The 24834-nt window shown below is 43.8% G+C and overlaps 5 non-coding genes across 5 annotated transcripts; all 5 read right to left on the reverse strand.

The window, feature by feature from the left end:
- Window positions 1-2359: 2359 nt before the first annotated feature.
- On the reverse strand, window positions 2360-2431 carry TRNAQ-CUG (transfer RNA glutamine (anticodon CUG)). Its single transcript has one exon. It is a non-coding gene; the product is annotated as a tRNA-Gln (tRNA).
- A 16389-nt stretch (window positions 2432-18820) lies between these two features.
- Window positions 18821-18892, reverse strand: TRNAD-GUC (transfer RNA aspartic acid (anticodon GUC)). Its single transcript has one exon. It is a non-coding gene; the product is annotated as a tRNA-Asp (tRNA).
- A 1780-nt stretch (window positions 18893-20672) lies between these two features.
- On the reverse strand, window positions 20673-20744 carry TRNAD-GUC (transfer RNA aspartic acid (anticodon GUC)). Its single transcript has one exon. It is a non-coding gene; the product is annotated as a tRNA-Asp (tRNA).
- Window positions 20745-23805: 3061 nt separating this feature from the next.
- TRNAG-UCC (transfer RNA glycine (anticodon UCC)) lies at window positions 23806-23877 on the reverse strand. The gene has a single exon. It is a non-coding gene; the product is annotated as a tRNA-Gly (tRNA).
- A 588-nt stretch (window positions 23878-24465) lies between these two features.
- TRNAY-GUA (transfer RNA tyrosine (anticodon GUA)) lies at window positions 24466-24555 on the reverse strand. Its single transcript is given in 2 exon segments — window positions 24466-24501; window positions 24519-24555. It is a non-coding gene; the product is annotated as a tRNA-Tyr (tRNA).
- Between the last annotated feature and the right edge of the window lie 279 nt (window positions 24556-24834).

Genomic DNA, 24834 nt, shown 5'->3' on the forward strand with positions numbered 1-24834 from the left:
CTTCTGGGTTCTTAGGGCTGGCGCTACCACTAGGCAGCCGCCTGGGGCGCACTGCCGCCTAGGGCACCCGGCCACTGGTGATCCTACTCCTGCTCTCTGCAACCAGGAACTAACTTAACAGGCAGCTGCTCCCTAGTCCCTCTGTACAGTGTCAGAGGCACAGCAGTGGCAGAGGACTGTGTATGTGTCCTGAAAGGAGGAAGGAAAGAAAACATCCCATGTGCCACTGAGGGACTCTGATCATGATATTGCCAGTGACCTGTCTGTGTACCACACGGTCACATCGTCACAACCACCAGTCTGTGATGTACCGCTGCTACAGCCAGATCTGCCCCCCCCATTGTGGAGGCCGCTCAACCTCCTGGCCCCACCAAAAGGCCCCCATTTTATATCATGATAAAACTAAGATGACATTTATCAGGAAGTCAGATTTACATGCAACAGCACCTTTTCTATATGCATCTTGGAACCCTAGGGCAGCATCCATGGGTGCAGTGTGTGACAGTATATGGGATAGGACAGTATAGGGTCTGGCTAGGGCAGTATAGGGGCAGGCTAGGGCAATATAGGGGTGGGTTAGGGCAGGCTAGTATAGGGTCAAGCTAAGGCAGCATATTGGCAGGCTAGGGCAGTATAGGGGCAGGCTAGGTTAGTATAGGGGTGGACTACTGACAGACTAGGGTAGTATAGGGTAAGGCTAGGGTAGTATAGTGTCAGTCTAAGGCAGTATATGGGCAGGCTAGGGTAGTATAGGGGCAGGCTAGGGTAGTGAATGGACAAGCAAAGGCAGTATAGGGGCAGGCTAGGGTAGTATATAGACAGGCTAGGGTCTTATAGGGATGGACTACTGGCAGGCTAGGGTAGTATAGTGTCAGACTAAGGCAGTATATGGGCAGGCTAGGGTAGTATATAGGCAGGCTAGGGCAGTATGTAGACAGGCTAGGGCAGTATGTAGACAGGCTAGGGCAGTATGTAGACAGGCTAGGGCAATATGTAGACAGGCTAGGGCAGTATTTAGACAGGCTAGGGCAGTATAGGGGCAGGCAAGGGTTGCATATAGTCAGGCTAGGGAATAAAGGGGCAGACTAGTGTTGTATATGGGTGGACTAGGGTAGTATTGGGGCAGGGTAGAGTAGTATAATGGCAAGCTAGGGCTGTATAGTGATTTTTGAGCATGACAGGTTATGCAACATCCAGCAGATCAGCAGCCACGACTAGAAAAAATGGACACATTTGTGCCCTGTCACACATAACTAATTAATATTACCTCTCTGTTTATCTCTCCAGTGCTCCCAGTCTTCAGTTCCTAGCCTCAGGCATGCACAAGGCCCCCTCCCCCAGTTCCACCCAATAGAAATGCAAGCCTTGCAAACGGCACCCGAACATCAGCTGTTGGCGGAGCTTGTGGGTAAGGGGTCTTTCATTGCTCTCTGTCTCCTGTGGGTACCCCTGACAGCACACCCACCTAAGTTATTAATGTGTGCTTGGGTGTTTAAAAGCCAGTGTTAGACTGTACGAGCACCTGGCTACTATGAGTATGCGTGTTGAGGGCAGCAGGGTGACCTCTTTACAGGGCTGCGGAGCAGCATTGGTGGGGGGGTGCTTGTCTGCCCCTGGATAACACACAAAACTGCTGGAAAAAAAAATCTTGGGTGTTAATTTCCCACCCCTCTCAAAGTTCCGCCTAGGTCCAATGGACGCAGTGGGGCCCAATAGTAGGGCCGGTCCTGCTAACCTGTGTATATATACTACCCTAGCTTGTTCATATACTACCCTTGCCCATCTATATACTTGCGGACCACAGCTGGCATGGAGAAACTAGTCGGTGCCGCCACTATTTGTCTTCAGGCCAGGTCCAGAGGCACAGCTGTGGACCATGACTGAAAAAATAGAGGCACAGCAAAAATCTCCACCCCCGCCACCTCCACCGTATACATGGGCAGAACAAAGGGGGTGGAGTCAGGGGCAGAGCCAATGGGGGCGGCAAAATTAGGTTTCACCTACAGTGTTAAAAATCCTTGCACCAGCCCTGGTGCACATGCATGCCCCCTGCTGGCTTTACCAGGTGTTGAATGCTTTCTTCTCTCCCCTGAAGCCACTGCTGGAAAACACGGGGAATCACATGACCGGACCAGAGCAGGCTAAAAAAAGGGTAAGTATACAGTTCTTTTTGTGTATATACCCCAAAAACATATTTAGGGTTCACTTACATATAATTCACTCAGCCACAGCAACCAAACAGGTTAGTACATGTCTTACTTTTTTTACTTCTTCATTTGGATTTCACATTAGAATATCTTTTGTAATAAGCATAAAGCTTTCAAAGTAAGAATAAAAACAAGAAAGTTCATGTAAAAGAAGGTCCCACCGAGATTTGAACTCGGATCGCTGGATTCAGAGTCCAGAGTGCTAACCATTACACCATGGAACCCTGTAGTTCTGAACAATCAGGAGGACTATTGGGACTTCTATGAGGTTGTGGAGGGAGTGTAGATAAATCATATAATTACATGGGGGATTAAAGGTGTTTCTTATGCCGCGTACACTTTACCGGACTTTCCAGCTGACAATTCAATCGTGTGTGGGCTAATCCAATTGTTTTTCATTAAAAAAAATCAAACGGACCTAGAAATAGAACATGTTTCAAATCTGTCTGACGGACTCAATTCCCATCGGAAAAACCATTCATCTGTACGCTGGTCCGACGGACCAAGGGAAGCTGTTGGCTACTGGCTATTGAACTTCCTTTTTTAGTTCCGTCTTACGTCATCACGTTCAAAGCGAACGGACTTTCGAACAGACTTGTGTGTTTACTGTGCGCTGTTTTTACTAAGGGATGTGGTGGATTTTATTAATTGCTTTGTAGGGAAACAATATCCAGCACATCCCTGCTGACAGAACAGAGAACTGCCTTGTTTATATAAACAGAGCTCTGTTCTGTGTCTCTCCATGCTGATCAGCAGGTGCAGAGGGACATTCCTTGGCCAGCACACAATGACGTCTACATATAATTCTGTTAGAAGTGTGGGCTGCATTGGATGTGAGGACATTTTATTCCCCTATACCCCACAGCGCTGGACTGCGGGCCATTAGATATCACCTTCAGCACTATAGCGTCTATGCTCAGGAGCTGCTGGAGTTCATCTTATTAAGTGTGGAATATCTTTTTACACACAATTATGTTTTGTTTGATGGAATCTACTATATCCAGCGCAGTGGGGCCTAGACATGTGCAAAGGGAAAAAATTTGTTTAGTTTTGTTTCGTTTTAATTCGTTAATTAATTAATTTTGTTTAGTTATATTCGTTAAATTAGTTAAATTTGTTTTCGTATTTCGTTTAGTTTTCTGCCGAATTCGAATAATCGGTCACATTCGAAAATATTTTAACCAAATTTGAAAATATTTCTACCGAATTCGAAATGATTTCAACATGATTCGAAATTATTTCAACCGCATTCAAAACTATTTCAACCGGATTGGAAAATATTTTGCGGCCCAAATTAAGGGCCATGTATTTCGGGGTCACTTGGTGCTAGAAACTCCAAATTTAGATATGTTGTAGTGCTAGTTCTATTGTGTTTGCATACCAAATTTGGTGTTTCTAGCTATAAGCGACCCCGAGATATGTGGCCCCAAATTCAGGTCGCAAAATGTCATTCTCTGCTGCAGAAAAGTACTTTCATATTGCCCATATCTGGGGTCGCTTGGTGGCAGGTGACGTGGCAAGTGGACAATCCACAACTTGGTCACATGGCACTAGTGTCAAGTCACGTGGCACTCGTGTCAAGTCACGTGGCACTCGTGGCAGGTGTTGTGGCAAGTGGACCATACACAACTTGTGGCAGGTGACGTGGCAAGTGGACAATACACAACTTGTGGCCGGTGATGTGGCAAGTGGACAAATACAATACAAAACTTTTGGCAAGTGGACAATGACATACAGCATATGCACTTGCCTTTGCGATCGACATCTGTGACTTCTTCAATCAGGCATGCTGACAACTTCATTGATACCATAAATATAAATGAAATAAGATGTGTGTGTATTTTTTGCACTGGTACACTGCAAGTATGAAAAGTTGATGTGACAGATATATATAAGTAAGTATAAGTAACTAACCATCTTCCAAAAATTTCTAATTCAAATCGTAAAGATTAAAACTGAATAGAAAAAAATGTATTTAATAAAATAGAATAAATTTGAATTTTCGAATAGTATGAATTCAACATTTTTAATTAATTAATTTTAAATTTGGATAGAAAAGATTATAATAAAATAGAAAATAGACTAGAAAAACTATAGAACAGAACATAATAGAATATATTATATTTTATTCTGTTCTGTTCTATTGTTTTTCTAGTCTATTCTTTTATATTCTATTAAAATCGATTACCATTTGTTTTAATAAGATCTCCTGCAGACTATTAGCATCTATTTAATTTTTTGCAGATCTCTTGCAGACTATTAGTATCTATTTCGTTTGCTCACCAGATCTCCTGCAGACTATTAGCATCTATTTCATTTTTTTTGCAGATCTCCTGCAGACTATTAGCATCTATTTCTTTTTTTGCAGATCTCCTGCCGACTGTTAGAATCAATTTCATTTTTCTTTTTTTTTTGCAAATTACTATTTATTTCCATCAGATCTCCTGCAGTATATTAACATCTATTTAATTTTTTGCAGATCTCCTGCAGACTATTAGCATCTATTTCATTTTTATTTTTTTGCATTAGAACAGCCATTTACTTTAGATATAGATGCTAATATTCTGCAGGAGATCTGCAAACAATGAAATATATGTTATTATACTGCAGGAAATAAATAATAATCTAAAAAAAAATGAATTTGATTCTAACAGTCTGCAGGAGATCTGCAAAAAATAAAAGAAGTGAAATGGCTGTTAATAGTCTACAGGAGATCTGCTAAAAAAAAAAATAGAATGCTAATGGTCTGCAGGAGATCTGGTTAGAAAACAAAATAGATACTAATAGTCTGCAGGAGATCTGCAAAAAAATGTAAATAGATGCTAATAGTCTGCAGGAGATCTTATGGAAACAAATAGTAATCTGCAAAAGAAATTAAAAATGAAATAGATAGTATCTACAGTGCCTTGCGAAAGTATTCGGCCCCCTTGAACTTTTCACCTTTTGCCACATTTCAGGCTTCAAACATAAAGATATAACATTTTTATTTTTTGTGAAGAATCACCAACAAGTGGGACACAATTGTGAAGTGGAATGAAATCTATTGGATTTTTGAAACTTTTTTAACTAATAAAAAAATGAAAAGTGGGGCGTGCAAAATTATTTGGCCCCCTTGCGTTAATACTTTGTAGAGCCACCTTTTGCTGAGATTACAGCTGCAAGTCACTTGGGGTATGTCTCTATCAGTTTTGCACATCGAGAGACTGAAATTCTTGCCCATTCTTCCTTGCAAAACAGCTCAAGCTCAGTGAGGTTGGATGGAGAGCGTTTGTGAACAGCAGTTTTCAGCTCTTTCCACAGATTCCCGATTGGATTCAGGTCTGGACTTTGACTTGGCCATTCTAACACCTGGATACGTTTATTTGTGAACCATTCCTTTGTAGATTTTGCTGTATGTTTGGGATCATTGTCTTGTTGGAAGATAAATCTCCGTCCCAGTTTCAGGTCTTTTGCAGACTCCAACAGGTTTTCATCTAGAATGGTCCTGTATTTGGCTGCATCCATCTTCCCCTCAATTTTAACCATCTTCCCTGTCCCTGCTGAAGAAAAGCAGGCCCAAACCATGATGCTGGCACCACCATGTTTGACAGTGGGGATGGTGTGTTGAGGGTGATGAGCTGTGTTGCTTTTATGCCAAACATATCGTTTTGCATTGTGGGCAAAAAGTTGGATTTTGGTTTCATCTGACCAGAGCACCTTCTTCCACATGTTTGGTGTGTCTCCCAGGTGGCTTGTGGCAAACTTTAGACAATACTTTTTTGAGAAATGGCTTTCTTCTTGCCACTCTTCCATAAAGGACAGATTTGTGCAGTGTACGACTGATTGTTGTCTTATGGACAGACTCTCCCACCTCAGCTGTAGTTCTCTGCAGTTCATCCAGAGTGATCATGGGCCTCTTGGCTGCATCTCTGATCAGTCTTCTCCTTGTCTGAGCTGAAAGTTTAGAGGGACGGCCAGGTCTTGGTAGATTTGCAGTGGTCTGATCCTCCTTCCATTTCAAAATGATCGCTTGCACAGTGCTCCTTGGGATGTTTAAAGCTTGGGAAATCTTTTTGTATCCAAATCCAGCTTTAACCACTTCAGCCCCGGACCAATTAACAGCCTAAGGACCAGAGGTCTTTTTACAATTTCGCACTGCACTGCTTTAACTGGTAATTGCGCGGTCATGCAATGTTGTACCCAAACGAAATTTGCGTCCTTTTCTTCCCACAAATAGAGCTTTCTTTTGATGGTATTTGATTGCCTCTGCGATTTTTATTTTTTGCGATATAAATGGAAAAAGACCGAAAATTTTGAGAAAAGATGATATTTTCTACTTTTTGTTATAAGAAAAATCGAATAAACTAAATTTTAGTCATACATTTAGGGCAAAATTTATTTAGCCACATGTCTTTAGTAAAAAAAATGTCAATAAGCGTATATTTATTGGTTTGCGCAAAAGTTATAGCGTCTACAAACTAGAGTACATTTTCTGGAATTTACACAGCTTTTAATTTACGACTGCCTATCTCATTTCTTGCGGTGCTAAAATGGCAGGGCAGTACAACCCCCCCCCCAAATGACCCCATTTTGGAAAGTAGACACCCCAAGGAAGTTGTGGAGAGGCATGTTGAGCCCATTGAATATTTTTTTTTTTTGTCCCAAGTGATTGAATAATAACACAAAAAAATAAAAAGTTTACAAAAAGTTGTCACTAAATGATATATTGCTCACACATGCCATAGTTATATGTGGAATTGCATACCAAAAAATATTTTGCTGCTTCTCCTGAGTACGGGGATACCACATATGTGGGACTTTTTGGGAGTCTAGCTGCGTACGGCACGCCGAAAACCAATCACTGCCTTCAGGATTTCTAAGGGTGCAAATTTTTGATTTCACTCCTCACTACCTATCACAGTTTCGAAGGCCATAAAATGCCAAAATAACACAAAACCCCCCCAAATGACCCCATTTTGGAAAGTAGACACCCCAAGGAAGTTGTGGAGAGGCATGTTGAGCCCACTGAATAGTTGTCACTAAATGATATATTGCTCACACATGCCATAGTTATATGTGGAATTGCACCCCAAAATATATTCTGCTGCTTCTCCTGAGTACGAGGATACCACATATGTCGGACTTTTTGGGAGTCTAGCTGCGTACGGCACTCCGAAAACCAATCACGGGTTTCTAAGGGTGCAAATTTTTGATTTCACTCCTCACTACCTATCACAGTTTCCCCCCCAAATGACCCCATTTTGGAAAGTAGACACCCCAAGCTATTTACTGAGAGGCATGTTGAGTTCATGAAATATTTTATATTTTGCCACAAGTTGCAGGAATTTTACAATTTATTTTTTTTTTTTGCACAAAGTTGTCACTAAATGATATATTGCTCACACATGCTATGGGCATAAGTCAAATTACACCCCAAAATAACTTTTGCTGCTTGTCCCGAGTACAGGGATACCACATGTGGGGGACTTTTTGGGAGCCTAGCCACGTACAGAACCCCGAAAAGCAAGCACTGTCTTCCGGATTTAAATATAAAATGCTACCAAAAAAAAACTGTTAGCGATCGCAGGGATCAGGCCTGACTCTGCGATCGCTGCAGTTATGTGTTTAGTGTTTTGTAAGTGACAGTGATCGATCGATACTGCACTTGGGTGGGCTGGGCGGAGGGGCAAAACGCAGGTGCTAGCAGGTATCTGGGCTGATCCCGCTAACAATGCGTTTCTTTGGAACCCTAAACTGCTGGGGATGCTAGTATAGATCTGATCAGATCAGATATTGATCTGTTCAGATTCTATACCACTACGGGAGGTTTATGCTTTGCGTGTGGGTGTTAGCGGTACTGGCACTAACCTAGCGCTGCTAACTGATATCACCGCCAGGTGATCAGGGGGTTAAACCTTTATTGGGTAATAAATGGTGGGTGCCCTGATGCTATAAAAAGCAAACTAACCAGAGTCACCCGTAACACTTATACGGTGATCACTGGTGAAAGGGTTAACTAGGGGCAATCAGGGGGTTCAAATTTTTATTAGGTAGTATATGGGGGTCCCTGACGCTATATAAAAACCTGACGGGGAACCTAAATAACTAACTGGCTAACCAGCGTCACCAGTGACAGTTATACTGTGATCGCTGGTGAAAGGGTTAACTAGGGGCAATCAGGGGGTTAAAACCATTATTGGGTAGTATATGGGGGTACCTAGCGCTATAAAAACCTGGTGGTGAACCTAAAAAAATAACTACCCTGTTTCCCCTAAAATAAGACCTAGCGTGATTGTCGACGATGGCTGCAATATAAGCCCTACCCCCCAAATAAGCCCTAGTTAAAGTCCTTCTATGTCTTATTCTCAGGGTAGGGCTTATTTTTGGGGAAAGAGGATGGGGTTTATTTGGGGGGTAGGGCTTATATTGCAGCCATCACCGACACTCATGCTAGGTCTTATTTTAGGGGAAACAGGGTAGCTACCTAGCGGCACTAGTGACACTAATGCAGCGATCAGAAAAACGATCGCTTAGTGACACTGGCAAAAGGGGGTGAAAGGGTTAACTAGGGGCAATCAGGGGGTTAAAACCATTATTGGGTAGTATATCGGGGTACCTAGCGCTATAAAAACCTGGCGGTGAACCTAAAAAAAAAAACTAGCTACCTAGCGACACTAGCGACACTAATGCAGCGATCAGAAAAATGATCGCTTAGTGACACTGGCAAAAGGGGGTGAAAGGGTTAACTAGGGGCAATCAGGGGGTAAAACCATTATTGGGTAGTATATCGGGGTACCTAGCGCTATAAAAACCTGCAGTGGATCAACCACTGCAAACTATTATCTGTTGCATCAAAATACAAAAACAAAACCTATATTTATAGAGTTATGAGAACAGGCTCACCCATAACTTTTGCAATTACATATTCAAAGGAGGACCACCAAGTAATAAAAAATAATCATTCTATTCTCTATACTGATAAAAGTTTATATAAGATAATTCAAGCAGGTTGTCGTTTTTCCAGCAGAGGAGCACCAACATTAGGAAATGTTCTATCATCTAGTCTTTTCTCCTCTACCAGCAAATGCCAATCCACCTGGCTGTCATGTGCTGGGACTTATCCTTACAATATTAAAACCTGTAGGTACTGCCATTTAAAGGAGTTGTAAAGGTACGTGTTTTTTCACCTTAATGCATTCTATGTTGGGGAGGCACTGATTGAAAAGGCAAAATTATGTGATGATTTAAGGCGGGTAAATGAGGAATTGTCAGTAAAAATACAAATTTTTGAGAAGCATTTGGAGGAGTATAAACATGCTGCTAACATTGCTTTTGATAAATTGGCAGAAAAATCAAGTTACATGCATCAAAATGATACCTCTGAAATACAGCTCGATACCAAAGATTATAAGCCAATATATCCCTGGGATGGGTTACATGCAGCCCCATGCATACCAGCAGCTCCTACCACTACAACAACTGTATTGAATACTGACGATTCAAGTGAAATGAAATTGATCACAAAACTAAAGCCACAGGAGATGGAAGCTATTATAAGAGAGATAGGTCAGGTACCCCACTATGATCTAAATAGATTCATGAAATGTTTTTTTGATTTGCAGAGTCAGAGACACATACAACTTGAATGTGGAGGACCTAGCTAGAATTTTGCAGAAAAGTGTAGGCAATGGATTGTGGGCACGGATTTTGCAAAATTGTGGCCAGCTTCATAAAGCTAAGGAAGTTTTAAAGAAATTATTGAAAGCATTGTATGGTGGGACAACAAATGTGTCCTTGTCAGGAAAAATTAGGCAAATGAAGAACGAATTCCCATATGAACTTGCAGATAGAATTAGCAGTGTGATGGAATATGTGATGACTGGGAATCCCGGTTTTGAGCTATATAAGATACAGGAAGAAATGGAAAAACTAAAAGCAGGAGGGGTTAAAGTAGCAGCAGTAGGAAAGGAACATGCTGTGTCTCCCTCTACCAGTCATTGTTATGGGTTCTGAGCCCCCCACGCCCCTTCCGGACGATTCTTAACTGATTTAACATTAGACTCCTGGGGCGGCCCACTGTTGATGTAACATTAGGGGGAACTCGTGTAAATGCGCTGTTAGATAGTGGAGCAGCTATTAGTTTTAGTAAATCAGTTGCCCTTGGAAATTAGAAAATTTAAATAACAGGTGTCACTGGACATTCCATTGAAGCTTCTTTTGTGCATTTTGTTGAGATGCACATAGGGGAAGAGAAGGGGGAGTGTAATGTTGTTTGTCAAAATCGGGATATAATTGGTGCTGATGTCTGTGTACAGCAGGGTCTGGTGGTTGATCTTCCAAACATGAAGTTGTGGATGATGTCTGGAAATGACGGACTGGGTCATGTGTGGCACCCTCCCATGGAATTAGTAACAGCAGCAATAAAGCCCGTCGGTGTGTTACATGGAGATTGGGATCCCTGTTGGTATAGTCTGATCAGTGAATTTGAAGACATAATGGCTAAACATAAACAAGATTGTGGTAGGATGAATATAATTATTTTATTGGAAGGATTTGATCCCACGCCTCTCAAGCAATACCCAGTTCCAAAAGAGACCATATAACCTATAACAGAAGCTATAAAACAATTGGAGGTGCAAGGTACATTAAAAAGGGGTGCATCGAGATGCAATTCACCAGCCTGGCCAGTCAAACCCAACGGGTCGTTCAGGCTGGCGATAGATTACCGTGCCTTTAACAAATATGCTAAAAGTATGGCACCTGTGGTAGCAGCTTACCCTGAAATGATTGCCAAGTTGACGCCAGAAATGAAATGGTTTACGGTCATTGATATCAGTAACAATTATTGGAATTTACCCCTTGACCCAGCTTGTCAATACAAAACAGCCTTCAGCTGGGAGGGCCTTCAATATTATTGGATAGTTCTTCCGCAAGGCTGCAAAGACAGTGCAGCAATATTTCACTCACATATGTTTTCAAAACCTTAAAGAGTAATTTCATATGTTGATGACATTTTGATTGGGTCAGCCTCTATGGAGGAGCATGTGAACGATGTGAGTGAAATGTTATTGCTTTTGAGAGAAGCAGGTTTGAAAGTTAATTCAAAGAAAATACAATTGGGGAAGCAGGAAGTCCAATTTCTGGGTGTTACTGTAGCACAGTCAGGGTGGAGTATCAATGAACAAAGGGTTGAGCCGATAGGTAAGCTACCTTTGCCCACTGATGAAAAAAGTCTGAGGCAGCCCTTAGGCATGACAGGTTTCTACAGGGAGTTTGTGCCTCATTATGCATCATTAACAGAGTGTTTGTATAATCTGCTGATGCAAGATGAATGGAAATGGAAATCAGAGCGCACACAAGCTATTGAAGCGTTAAAGGAAACTTTAGGCAAACTTTAGGCCCCTTCATTAGCATCACCAGACCCCAACAAAGAATTCAGACTCTATCCACATGTAGGCCTTAGTACTTTGTCTGTTGCACTCACCCAAGATTATTTTGGAAAACAAAGACCTTTAGCCTATGCATCATGTTTACTATCAACTGTAGAACAGAATTATCCTTTGTGTACTCGTATGGTGCTGTGTTGTTATTGGGCAATTAACAAATTCAGATACTTGACAGGTACACAAAGGGTCATCATTGCTAGTCATCACACTCCTATAGTAATTTTAGCCAATGGGAAATGGAAAGAAGCAAATGTGAATTGTAAAAGGCTGGCAAGGTGGACTACAGCTTTATTGTCAGAGAATATTGTGGGTTTTATGTTAAAGGAACCTAGTGTCCTGATTGGTGGATTGATGATTGAAGGTGAAGCTCATGAATGTCAAGTGCAAGGAAATAGTTTGCAGCACAGAGTTTTTACTGCCGTATCCAAACCCTTTGACCTTGAAAGTGGCTGCTGGTACATTGATGGTTCTTCTTACTATAAAGATGGAAGTAGAATCTCAGGATTTGCTGGTGTTTGTGTAAAAGATGGTGAGGTACAGAGACAATCTTCATATTCACGCAGAGATTGTTCTGCACGGTATGTGGAAATTGCAGCACTTCTGCAAGTTCTCATTGAGTTAAGAGATGATGATGGAATTGTTAACATTGCTTCTGACTCAGACCAGGTATGCAAGGGTGCAGTTGTCTATCTTTCATGGTGGAATGTGATGGGCTTTAAAGGAACAGATGGCAGTGAGATAAGATATGCATCCTTATGGAAAATGATAGAGGAGGAAACGCAATTCTTTTCAAAAATCAATATCCGAAAGGTACAGGCCCACAGAAAACAAACAACAGAGCACTACTGGAACAATACTGTAGATAGATTAGCGAAGAAGGCTGCAGTAACATCCCCCAAATGGCCTGTATAGAACATACTTTGTCATTTCCAGTGTCTGCCCTTACACGTGCTCAAGCAAAAGAAGTTGAAGAAAGGACATGTGAGTTAGGTAAAATACAAGATCAGGATGAGGAATTATCTCAACTAAAAGAAATGTGTGGGACTGGGCCCATACAATTTGAAGGCTAAGAGATGCAGGTGAAGGATGGCCCTTTGATAACTTACAAAAAAGATTTATCTTTATTGGTTGCCCCAAAAGGTGTGAGGAAAGACATTGTTACATGGATTCCTGGGTCTATCACCCTGAGTCTGCGGGACAGGTTGAACGAATGAACAAGACAATTAAAAATGCCCTTAGAAAGGTTGTAAATGAGCAAGGTACCGATTGGAATGAAAAATTACCCTTTGTTCTGGCAACTATTCGTTCCAGAGTTTGCAGGTCCACAGGCTTTGCCCCTTATGAAGCTCTGCTTGGCAGAATAATGAGAACGTGGGAACATCTGATAAATCCAGTCCCAGCAGCATTAGAAACTGTGTGATTATCTGAATCATGGGTAGAGATCTTAAAGGATCATGTGATTACAGTACATAAGGCTGTGTGTGCCACTGACGAATGTACCCATAAAAGCTCACAACAGTGATTTAATGCAATGGGTGACACTAACGAATACCAAATTGGGGCTAGAGTAATGTTACAGGATTTTTCTGGGTTTCACCCCTTTCCTAGGGCAAAGTGGAAGGGCCCTTATGCAGTCATAGACAAAATTGGACCCTCTGTTTACTTATTAGACTTGGGAGAGGACAGGTCAAGATGGAGTCATGCATGTCAGATCAAAGCATTTAAAGGAAAAATGGATTTGATGGATGTGAGCATTGTCTAACTTTCTTCCTGAGATTGTCTTTCAGGTACCAGGAGTAATGCGAATACCGAAAGACTACACCAAAATGAAGACATCCCCCCTGGACAAATACAAGCCTTCTCTATTAGCATATGTGTTGATAACAGTTTCAATCACTCTACTACTCTGCATCACAAACATCAGAGTGGAAAAGCATCAAGTTGAAGAATTAAAATGCTTACCAGTGGGGGAATCTGATCGAAATAAAAGAAGTGTAATGGATCATACTACAGAACTTACTGTTTTAGAGGTCTCAGAAGGCATCCAGATACATGGGGATACTGTAAAGGGCATATCTGGGGGTGGATAGTCGTTAGATGCGAGATCATGATGCCAAAATCAGATTACTTGGTGGAATCTGCTGTTTGGCCTTACCCAGAAGGAAGCGATCATCACAGGAGTACAAATATAATATTAGTGGAGACAAAGAATGGACACACGTACAAGTCCACGTGTTTCTTGGGACTGTAAATCATCCCTACAAGACTGCTGCTGCTGATGCTGAGTGCCAGCCTCCACCTCCATGCTGACACAATCATCCTCCTCCTCCTCATCCTCCTCCTCCTCCTCATCCTCCTCCTCCTCCTCATCCTCATCCTCCTCCTCATCCTCCTCCTCCTCCTCATCCTGTGTGATGGGTGGCACAGCAGGAACACTGTCTGGATAAAGGGGGCCTTGAGAGGCAAGGAAGTCCTCCTCTTCCTGCCTCTGTTCTGCCTCAAGTGCCCTGTCCATTATTCCACGCAGCGTATGCTCCAAGAGGTGGACAAGAGGTACAGTGTCACTGATGCATGCACTGTCACTGCTCACCATCCTTGTGGCCTCCTCAAACGGTAAAAGGACAGTGCATGCATCCCTGATCATGCCCCACTGGCGTGGTGAGAAAAAACCGAGCTCCCCTGACCCTGTCCTGGTGCCGTAGTCGCACAGGTACTCATTGATGGCCCTCTGCTGCATGTTCAGCCGCTGCAGCATGGCCAACGTTGAGTTCCACCTGGTGGGCATGTCACATATAAGGCGGTTCTTGGGCAGGTTCAACTCCTTTTGGAGCTCAGCCAGCCGAGCACAGGCATTAAATGATCGGCGGAAATGCACACAGACTTTCCTGGCCTGCTTCAGGACATCCTGTAAGCCGGGGTACCTGCCCAAGAACCGCTGCACCACCAGGTTAAGGACGTGAGCTACACAGGGCACTTGGGTCAGTTGTCCCTGTCGGAGGGTGGAGAGGAGGTTGGTGCCATTGTCACAAACCACCATTCCTGGCTTAAGCTGGCGTGGCATCAACCACCTCTCGGCCTGCCCCTGCAGAGCTGACAAAACATCCGCCCCAGTGTGGCTCCTGTTCCCCAAACAAACCAGCGCAAGCACGGCATGGCATAGTTTTGCCTGCGTACTTGCGTAGCCCCTGGAACGCCTACGGAGCACTGCTGGTTCTGAGGACAGAGCACTGGAAGAGGCCATGGAGGAAGAAGAAGAGGAGGGGATGGAGGAGAGAGGTGTGTCACAACCAATAGTAGCATTTTGGAGGCGTGGTGGCGGAACAACCTCCAACACTACTGCACCTTGTCCTGCATCCTTCCCAGCTGCCAGAAGAGTGACCCAATGGGCCGTGAAAGACAGGTAACGTCCCTGTCCAGATCTGCTGGACCATGAGTCAGCAGTAATATGCACCTTACCGCTGACCACCCTGTCCAGCGAGGCAAGGACATTGCCTTCCACATGCCGGTAGAGAGCCGGAATCGCCTTCCGTGAGAAAAAGTGGCGTTTGGGGACCTGCCACTGAGGAACCGCACATTGTACAAACTCACGGAAGGGGGCCGAGTCTACCAACTGAAAAGGCAGCAGTTGAAGTGCTAGCAATTTAGCCAAGCTAGCATTCAACCGCTGGGCATGTGGATGGCTGGGAGTGAACTTCTTTCGCCGGTCCAGCAGCTGGGGCAGGGACATTTGCCTGCTATAATCGGACGTGGGTGTACTGCTAGCAGAGTGCCCGGAAGCACTTGGCTGTGACACACCTAATTCTACACCTTCATTCCTCTCAGAGCAGGTTTCAGAGAGGACTGAAGGTCTAGTGGGGTTGGAGATGCCAGCTGATGAGGAGCAAGGAGAGGGCCGCTTTGTTCTTTGGTGTGGGTCTTTGAGGTACGCTTGCCAACGAGCTGCATGGCAGGTCAACATATGTCTGGTCAAGCATGTGGTGCCTAAGCGGCTGATGTTTTGGCCACGCGAGATACGCTTGAGACATATGTTGCAAATAGCAGCGGTGCGATCTGATGCACTCGCCTCAAAAAAGGCCCACACCAAAGAACTTTTAGAATAACGTGCAGAGGCAGCGCCCTGCACAGGCGGAGCTCTGCGGTGTGATTCAGTCGGTGTGCTGCCCCTAACCTGGCCCCCGGAGGGTATCCTGCCTCGTTGGACATGTGCCTCCTCCTCCTCTCTCCTACCAGGCACCCACGTGGAGTCAGTGCCCTCATCATCCCCTCCCTCTTCATCGCTGTAGCAAACCTGGCAGTATGCTGCAGCTTGTGGAACATGACTGCCAGATTGCTGTCCTTCTTGAGCATCCCCTCTCTCTGCATTCACGCTACTGCCTTCCTCTCAGTGTCATCATCTGAGGCTACAAAACACTGGGCATCCTTCTGGAGCATGTACCCAACACTGTGCTCAAAGAGTTCAGGAGACTCCTCAGGAGGACGTGGTGGGTCTAGGGAAGGAGTCACTGATGATGACATTGAGAGGAGGGAAGACGATGCGTTGGCAGCTGCTTTGCTAGTACCCTGAGACTGGGTGAGAGAGGATGAGGAGGATGAAGAGGGCTTGGTCATCCACTCTACCAAGTCGTTGGCATGTTGCGGCTCAACATGTCCAGCTGCCGAAAGGAAGGACAAGCGTGTCCCATGGCCACGTGCTGATGACAATGCACCGTGTCCACGACCAGTACTGTTGTCTCTAGACACAGAGCCTGCTTGCCCTCTTTTATCGGCTCGCGCCTGTCTGCCTCTCCTTGCTGGCCTTGCAGACATGGTAATGGCCTGAAGGGAGTTGGGTAAAAAAGCAGTTGGGTAGTGTATATTGTGCTAGAGGCACACAACACACACTAACTCCTGCAGATGCCTTTATTATAGAACACCAGAGATAAAGGGGTATATACAGATGTATACTGTGCTGGAGGCACACACAACTTCCAATAAGTCCTGCAGATGGCAAGTGGGCTCAAATAGAGAAGAGCTATGTAGGTGGATATAGCGGTATGTACTGGGTACAGAGCACGCAGACAGCACGCACAAGCTCCTAACACTACTGACTGCAAGCTCTATTATAAAAGATAGATCACTAGCTATATAGGTGAGGTGAATATAGAGGTGTATACTGCGGTCAGGGCACGCAGACAATAACCACTACACAACAGCAAGATCGAAAATCGGCCAAAAACGATCGGTGTGTACTGTGTTGAAGGTACACAGAACACCCACTGCTTCAGACGCCAACACACTACACAAGGCTGCTGCGCTGGCGGCCTTATATAGTGTGAGGCGTGCACTACACAGCCTGAGCTATGATTGGCCACAGGCAATCATGGCTCTCCTCGCTGCTGGCGCTGCGATTGGCCAAGCATGCGAGGTCACAGTGCATGCTTGGCCAATCATGAACCAGCAATGCACTGCGCCATCGCAGTGCATTGTGGGCCGTGAGCGCCACACGAATTTGGTGCGAACGGACCAAAACGTTCGGACTTCGCCGAACGGGCGAACAGCCGATGTTCGAGTCGAACGTATGTTCGACTCGAACACGAAGCTCATCCCTACAGAGCACCATCAAATCTATCATAACCAAATTGAAAGAACATGGCACAACAGCAAACCTGCCAAGAGACAGCCACACACCAAAACTCCCAGACCGGGCAAGGAGGGCATTAATCAGAGAGGCAGCACAGACACCTAAGATAGAGTTGAGACCTCAATAGAGTTGGGCTTTATGGCAGAATGGCCAGAAGATGGCACGTTTTGAGTTTGAGAAAAGGCATTTGGGAGACTCCCAAAATGTATGGAGGAATGAGCTCTGGTCTGATGAGACTAAAATTTTACTTTTTGGCCATCAAAGAAAAGGCTGTCTGGCGCAAACCCAACACATCACATCACCCAAAGAACACCATCCCCACAGTGAAGCATGGTGGTGACAGCATCATGCTGTGGGGATGTTTTTCAGCAGTCAGGACTGGGAAACTGGTCAGAGTTGAGGAAAAGATGGATGGTGCTCAATACAGGGATATTCTTGAGCAAAACCTGTACCACTCTGTGTGTGATTTGAGGCTAGGATGGAGGTTCACCTTCCAGCAGGACAATGACCCCAAACACACTGCTAAAGCAACACTTTAGTGGTTTAAGGGGAAACATGTAAATATGTTGGAATGGCCTAGTCAAAGCCCTGACCTCAATCCAATAGAAAATCTGTGGTCAGACTTAAAGATTGCTGTTCACAAGCGCAAACCATCCAACTTGAAAGAGCTGGAGCAGTTTTGCAAGGAGGAATGGCCAAAAATCCCAGTGGCAAGATGTGGCAACCTCATAGAGACTTATCCACAGCAACTTGGAGCTGTGATAGCTGCATAAGGTGACTCTACAAAGTATTGACTTGGGGGGTGAATAGTTATGCACATTGATTATTCTGTTATTTTTTCCTATTTGTTGTTTGCTTCACAATAAAAAAAAACATCTTCAAAGTTGTGGGCATCACCATGAAGGTGGATAACACTGAAGTAGAGAGATTAGATTCTCTTTCCCTGAAAGTAAAAAATAAATAGACACGGGTTACGTGGGGATATTGATTTGGAGAATTCCCTCCTCCCTTCCTTTTACTTTCCCCCCCTTTTTTTATGGAGATAGGGGAATGGGCATGCTTCCAGGTTTTTCCTCTTTTCCTCTCTTCTGTTTTTCCCTTTCCTTTTTTTTTTTGATAGTTAGTAACTTAGATGGCCCAGGAGAATTAAGAGGCTATGCCGTGGTGTAGATTTATTTTTGAATCTAAACGTATGTTAAAGAATCGATCCATTCAAGTACCTAATTTTTTTTATGTATTTATGTGTACCTTGAAAATGTTGAGTATTATCATGAATGATTTGCAAATTGTTTTGCAACGTATGTAAGATTTTTTTTTTAATGTGAAAAATTTAATAAAAACAATTTAAATACAAAGTTGTGGACATGTTCTGTGAATGAAATGATGCAAATTCTCAAACAATCCATGTTAATTGCAGGTTGTGGGGCAGGTTGTGAGGCAAGAAATCACAAAAAAATGCCAAGGGGGGTGAATACTTTTGCAAGGCACTGTATATGACTGTCAGAATTTCTTATCCTTTTTCCAGGTCTGTAACTCAAGAAGGCAGCCTCTGCAAAAATAATCTTTGCCTCCCCATCGGGGAATCGAACCCCGGTCTCCCACGTGACAGGCGGGGATACTTACCACTATACTAACGAGGAGTACATGAGGAAGCATTCAACAGCTTCCAGGTTTTACTGGAAGTTTTTTTTTTTTATCTTAATCTGTTCTATGCCTTAATCAACTGGCTTACTGGGCACTTAAACCCCCCTCCTGCCCAGACCAATTTTCAGCTTTCAGCGCTGATGCACTTTGAATGACAATTGCGCGGGCATACAACACTTTACCCAAATTAAATTTTTATCATGTTTTCCCCACAAATAGAGCTTTATTTTGGTGGTATTTAATTACAGCTGGGAGTTTTATTTTTTGCTAAACAAACTAAAAGATGCAAAATAAAAAATAAATAAAAAAATCATGTTTAATAGTCATTTTTCTCCTTCATTGAAGTGCGCTGATGAGGCGGCACTGATAGGCTGCACTGGTGGGCACTGATAGGCATAGTTAAGGCGGCACTAATAGGCACAGATAAGGCGGCACAGATGGGCACAGATAAGGTGGCACGAATGGGTGGCACGGATGGGTGGCACTGATAGGTACCACTGATAGATGGGACTGATGGGCACTGATAGGTGGCTCTGATAGGTGGCACTGCTGGGCGGCACTGATATGTGGCACTGGGGTGCAGCACCGTTGTTGAGGCAGATTGTGGGCACTAATGGGTGGCACTGTGGGCACTGATGGGTGGCACTGACGGGGGGCACTTATTCATTAATGAGGTGGCACTGTCAGGGGGCAGGTGGGCACTGGCAGGGCTGGCCGTGATCGGGACTGATGTCCTGATCAGGGCCGCCGGTGATCGGCTCTTTTTTGTCGCGAGGAAGAATAGCCGATTACCGGCTCCGTTGCATCACATGATCAGCTGTCATTGGCTGACAGCTGATCACGTGGTAAGGGGTCGGGATCGACTCCTTGCTCGGATCTGTGATCAGGCGAGTCTCATAGACTCGCCGATCACAGAGCGCACCGTGCGCGCTCCTCAGGGGGCGCACAGGCCGCTCGTGCACGTCTATTGACGTCGTCCCGGCAAAGGAGGTCCTCGCTGTAGCCGTCATTTGGCTATAGCGCGTATCTCTACTGGTTAAGATAAAACCCTGTGTGCGGCACCCCTCCCCAATACTTACCTGAGCCCCCTCTCTATCCAGTGATGTCCATGAATGCCTCAGTCGTCTGGGACTCGCCCTCCTGATTGAGACACAACAGCGGCACAATTGCTTCCTGCTGCTGTCAACCAAACTCAGTCAGCCAATGAGAAGAGAGGGGGCAGGGCCTAGGCAAGGCTCCATGTCTAAATGGATACATGGAGCTGCAGCTCTGCTTGGGTACGCCATAAAAAGCTGCTTGCTGTGGGGGCACTAAATAGGAGGGGCAAGGAGAGCAGAAGAGGGACCTGAGAAGAGGAGGATCGGGGCAAAACCAACTGTACAGAGCAGGTAAGTATAACACGTTTGTTATTTTAATAGAAAAAAAGAAACACAAGACTTTACAATCACTTTAATACACTTCTAAAAGGACAAACTTAAAAAAAAAAAAAACTTTTGTTATGGGGCAATTGAACAGCCTATATTTACGGATATTTATTTTTAGATATATACATTACCTATAGGTTAGCCTTATTAGAGGCTTACCTACCTGCCCCTATACCACCCCAACCTGCTGTATACCACCCCAATCTGCCCTATACCATCCTGCCACTCTATACTGCCTTATATTTTTAGAATCCCAGACCCTTAATGTTTCTACTTTATATGACTCAGAATTCCTTATTCATTTTCCAGGTCTGTAACAGAAGAAGGCAACCTCTGCAAAAATAAATTTTGTCTCCCCGTCGGGGAATCGAACCCCGGTCTCCCGCGTGACAGGCGGGGATACTTACCACTATACTAACGAGGAGTACATGAAGGACACTTTGTGCTCGTGCTCCTGCTCGTGCTCGTGCTCCTGCTCGTGCTCCTGCTCGTGCTCCTGCTCCTGCTCGTGCTCCTGCTCCTGCTCCTGCTCCGTCTCTAATAAAACACTATTGTATTTCACCCATCATCATATTTCTGTCTGTCTAGCATCCAGGTCCTCTTACTAGAAGAGAGATGACAGTGTGAGAATGCTGTAGGGGACATCTGCTTCGTTGGGTTAGCAGTCCCTTGCACCAAGAAATAGTATTGGTAAAAATCCTGAATGACAGGCTTGCCTGCTGAGGAATTTTTTTTAAAAAATTTGCACACATATCTATATCTGCATTTTTTTTTAAAGAAATTACAATAAATTCTCAAAAAATTATATATTTTCTGAAAGCAGAGACCATAGAGAATAAAGTGGTGGTGGTTTAAATTTTTTATGTAGCATGATATTTGCACAGCTGTTTATCAAACACATATTTTTAGGAAAGATACAATAAAATGAATCTTAGCTCAAACAAACACAATATTATACCCCATTGTTTTGTAAAATATAGAAGATTGGCTTACATTGAGTAAATACATACCAAACATGTCAAGCCCAGTGCTGGATTACCAAATAGGCAGGGTAGGCATCAGCCTACGAGCCTTAGGCCGGGTTCACACCGCTGCGATGCGGGAACGCCGCAAATCCGCGGCGTTTTCCCGCATCGCACACCTCCCGCCGGCAGTTCACACTGCCCTATGCGGACGGCTGGGAGTGTCAATGATATGTTAATGACACCCCCAGATCCGTCCGCATATCGCAGTGCGATCTGCCGACTCGCACAGGAATCGGATCGCATGGTGTGAACCCCCATGCGATCCGATTCTGTTGCGAACCAAAAAAAGGGTCCCGTGCGAGTTTGCTGCGGGAGCGATGCGAATTCAGCCATACTATCTGTATGGCTGAACTCGCATCGCTACGGAGATCGGATGTGATTTGCGGTGCGAATCACATCCGGATCTCCCCCCGCAGCAGTGTGAACCCAGCCTTAGGAAGTTTAACCACTTCAATACAGGGCACTTACACCCCCTTCCTGCCCAGGCCAATTTTTAGCTTTCAGTGCTGTCACTTTTTAAATGGCAATTGCGCGGTCATGCTACACTGTACCCAAAGAACATATTTATTATTTTGTTCCCACAAATAGAGCTTTCTTTTGGTGGTATTTACTTACCCCTGCGTTTTTTATTTTTTGCTAAACAAATAAAAAAAGACCGAAAATTTAGAATTTTTTTTTTTCTGTTATACAATTTTGCAAATAAGTACATTTTCTCCTTCACTGATGGGCACTGATGAGGCTGCACTGACAAGGTGGCACCGATGAGGTGGCACTGATGGGCACTGACGATGGGCACTGATAGGCATTGATAGTGACACTGAAAGGCTGCACTGATGGGTACTTTTGGGTGGCACTGATAGGCAACACTGATAGGCACTAATAGGCGGCACTGATTGGACGTGGCTGATCACGTGGTAAAAAGCTTCCGTCAGATCTTTACCGAGATCGGTGGTGCGGTTTGTCAGACTGACACACCGCACCACCAATCGATGTGCGCTCTCCTGGGCACGCAATTACGGCTTATTCTGCTGTACGTCATATGACGCCCAGCCCGGATAACTGAACCACCGCCCGGCCATCATTTTGCTATAGGCTGGGTGGGAAGTGGTTAAAGGGCCCACGGCAAAGGATCAAAATAATATTGATTGTTGAAAAAAAACTACTAGATCAAGCTTTCTTAGAGTGGTTGTAAACCAGGCAACTTTTTTTTTCTTACCTGCAAGGCAAAGCCATAATGTGCAAGTATGCATTGCAATGGGACAGGTGAGTGTCCATTTATTAAAAGTCAGCAGCTGTAGTATTTATAGCTGCTGGCTTTTAATATATTTGTTTTTGAGTGGACTCCCTCTTTAGGCACAGGACGGTCCACTTGCTAGAGTAGCAGGGCTGTCTTCCATAGATTCCTCAGAGGCAGGCGATCCTGATGCTGATCGGCGTAGTGAATCATATTACAGAGCCCTGCAAAGCAGGGAGAAAAATCAGCCACATTGATTAGTTAAAGCAGCACATATTACACACATTGTTATGCAGACAGTTAACCCCTTGATTTCTCTAAATATTAATTCCTCAGGATGCAAGTTACTAGGCATGGTGGGTGACGAACCAGAAAGAAAGTTGGGCGGCAGTCATTTTTATGCTCAAACAAGAGAGAAGTTTACAGATCCAACTACTTTTAGCTGATCTCCTTATAGTGCAACTCTATACACAATCACTATACACTATATACAATCACCCGATACTGGTTAGTTTCCACAATCCATGACTTAACTTCACAGTTCACACAAATACGTTTTAAATTCAAACTGTAGCACTGATGTAAGTAATTTTTTTAATTAAAATTTAAGAAAAACGTAGAAAGTTAGTTTAACTTTAATTATAAAACTTATCTAGTATATTGACTGTCAGTCACTTTACAGTAGGCAAGTAGGCATCACTTTAGCCAGTCACGCAGACATACCAGAGTGTTTACATTTTGTTTTAGTTTTTTTACAACAATGTTAAAAACGGAGGTTTTCAAATTACACTTCGCTCACTGATTGATACCAGTTAACCACATCCATATTTACTATTACAGTCCAGGCTGTCCGGTGATGTCCATGACGTCACCGGACTCCTCCCCCCTTCCCTTCGTTAGCAGACGGAGACACTTGGGGAAGGGGAGAGGAGTCCGGTGACGTCGATGTCCGTGATGTCACCGGATCTCTGACGGAACTCGCTGAAGACCCGGAAGCTGGTGGAGAGGTGAGTATTGATCAAAAGAATTTTGATCGATCAAAAAAATGAACGATTAATCAAGGAATAAATCTTTAATTTTCTCAGCATTACTAATTTTTATTTGATATGTTTTAATGCCAAAAAAATTTTTTTCCTAATATTCAGCCTTTTTTCATTCATATAACAAAAAACCCAGTGTTAATGAAATACTAGCAAAATAATGCTCTATTTGTGTAAAAGTTAATTTGCGTTGGCCGGGAATCGAACCCGGGTCAACTGCTTGGAAGGCAGCTATGCTCACCACTATACCACCAACGCTACAGAGCAAGCAGTGCTTGTACACTCCCACTTGTTACAAAGAGTGAGTATTGCCCCTTAATTTTATAAAGCTGTGATAATATTTTTTTATTGAAAAAAAAAAAAAAAAAAAAAGTGAAAATAATATGTGAAAATAAACTCTAACATTTTAGTGATGACAAAAAATGTTTTGCAGGACAACAAAAACAAGTCAATGGCTTAAAGGGCAGCTATGCTCCCCAATACATCACCAACACTACATGGAAGAAACAATTCTAAATACAACACAACAATGCTATTTGGAAGGGTATTGATTCATACTACTAATTAAGTACTTGCAGGAATGAGCCAACAGTTTGCACCAAAATTTGGTTGTTCAGATGAATGCCCAAACGTTTGCCCAATGCGGCTAGTAATATATTGCTATTGTCGTGTATATATACATAGTCACGTCGATCCAACCTGAACCAGTATAACTATGTAAAAATACATTCTGGTGCCTGTGTTTATTTATTTCATATGATTACTTCAGATTAAAAAAGGAAACAAAATATAACAAACATGCATTAATAAAAATCTTGCTGGTTTCTAGCTAATAGAAAAAAAATGTCCTTCGAGCCAGAATTGAACCAGCGACCTAAGGATTCCTATGTGATTTTCCTCTACAGTCCTCCGCTCTACCAACTGAGCTATCGAAGGAGTTGAATGACCAGTAGGTGTCACTGCAATTTGTTTGAAAAATTTCTGTTTTTACGTGCATTATTTGGCATTTTTAGACCATCTGTTCACAAAATATTGCAAAACACTGGTAGGTCACTGCCTATGCGCCATCAAATTAGGCGACCCATCAGCTTTTGTAACTGAAGTGACGTTCCATCACAGTCATCTTGGTACACCCCACGCTCGGCTGCAGTAAGGCTCCAGTCAGAAGGCGGCAAATGGACATCTTTTTACACCCACCAAAGTCTTGCATTTCAC

This window comes from Lithobates pipiens, unplaced genomic scaffold, assembly GCF_037356315.1.
Source record: "Lithobates pipiens isolate NorthernLeopardFrog02 unplaced genomic scaffold, aLitPip1_a1.2 Scaffold_18, whole genome shotgun sequence".
In the NCBI taxonomy this organism is placed as follows: domain Eukaryota; kingdom Metazoa; phylum Chordata; class Amphibia; order Anura; family Ranidae; genus Lithobates; species Lithobates pipiens.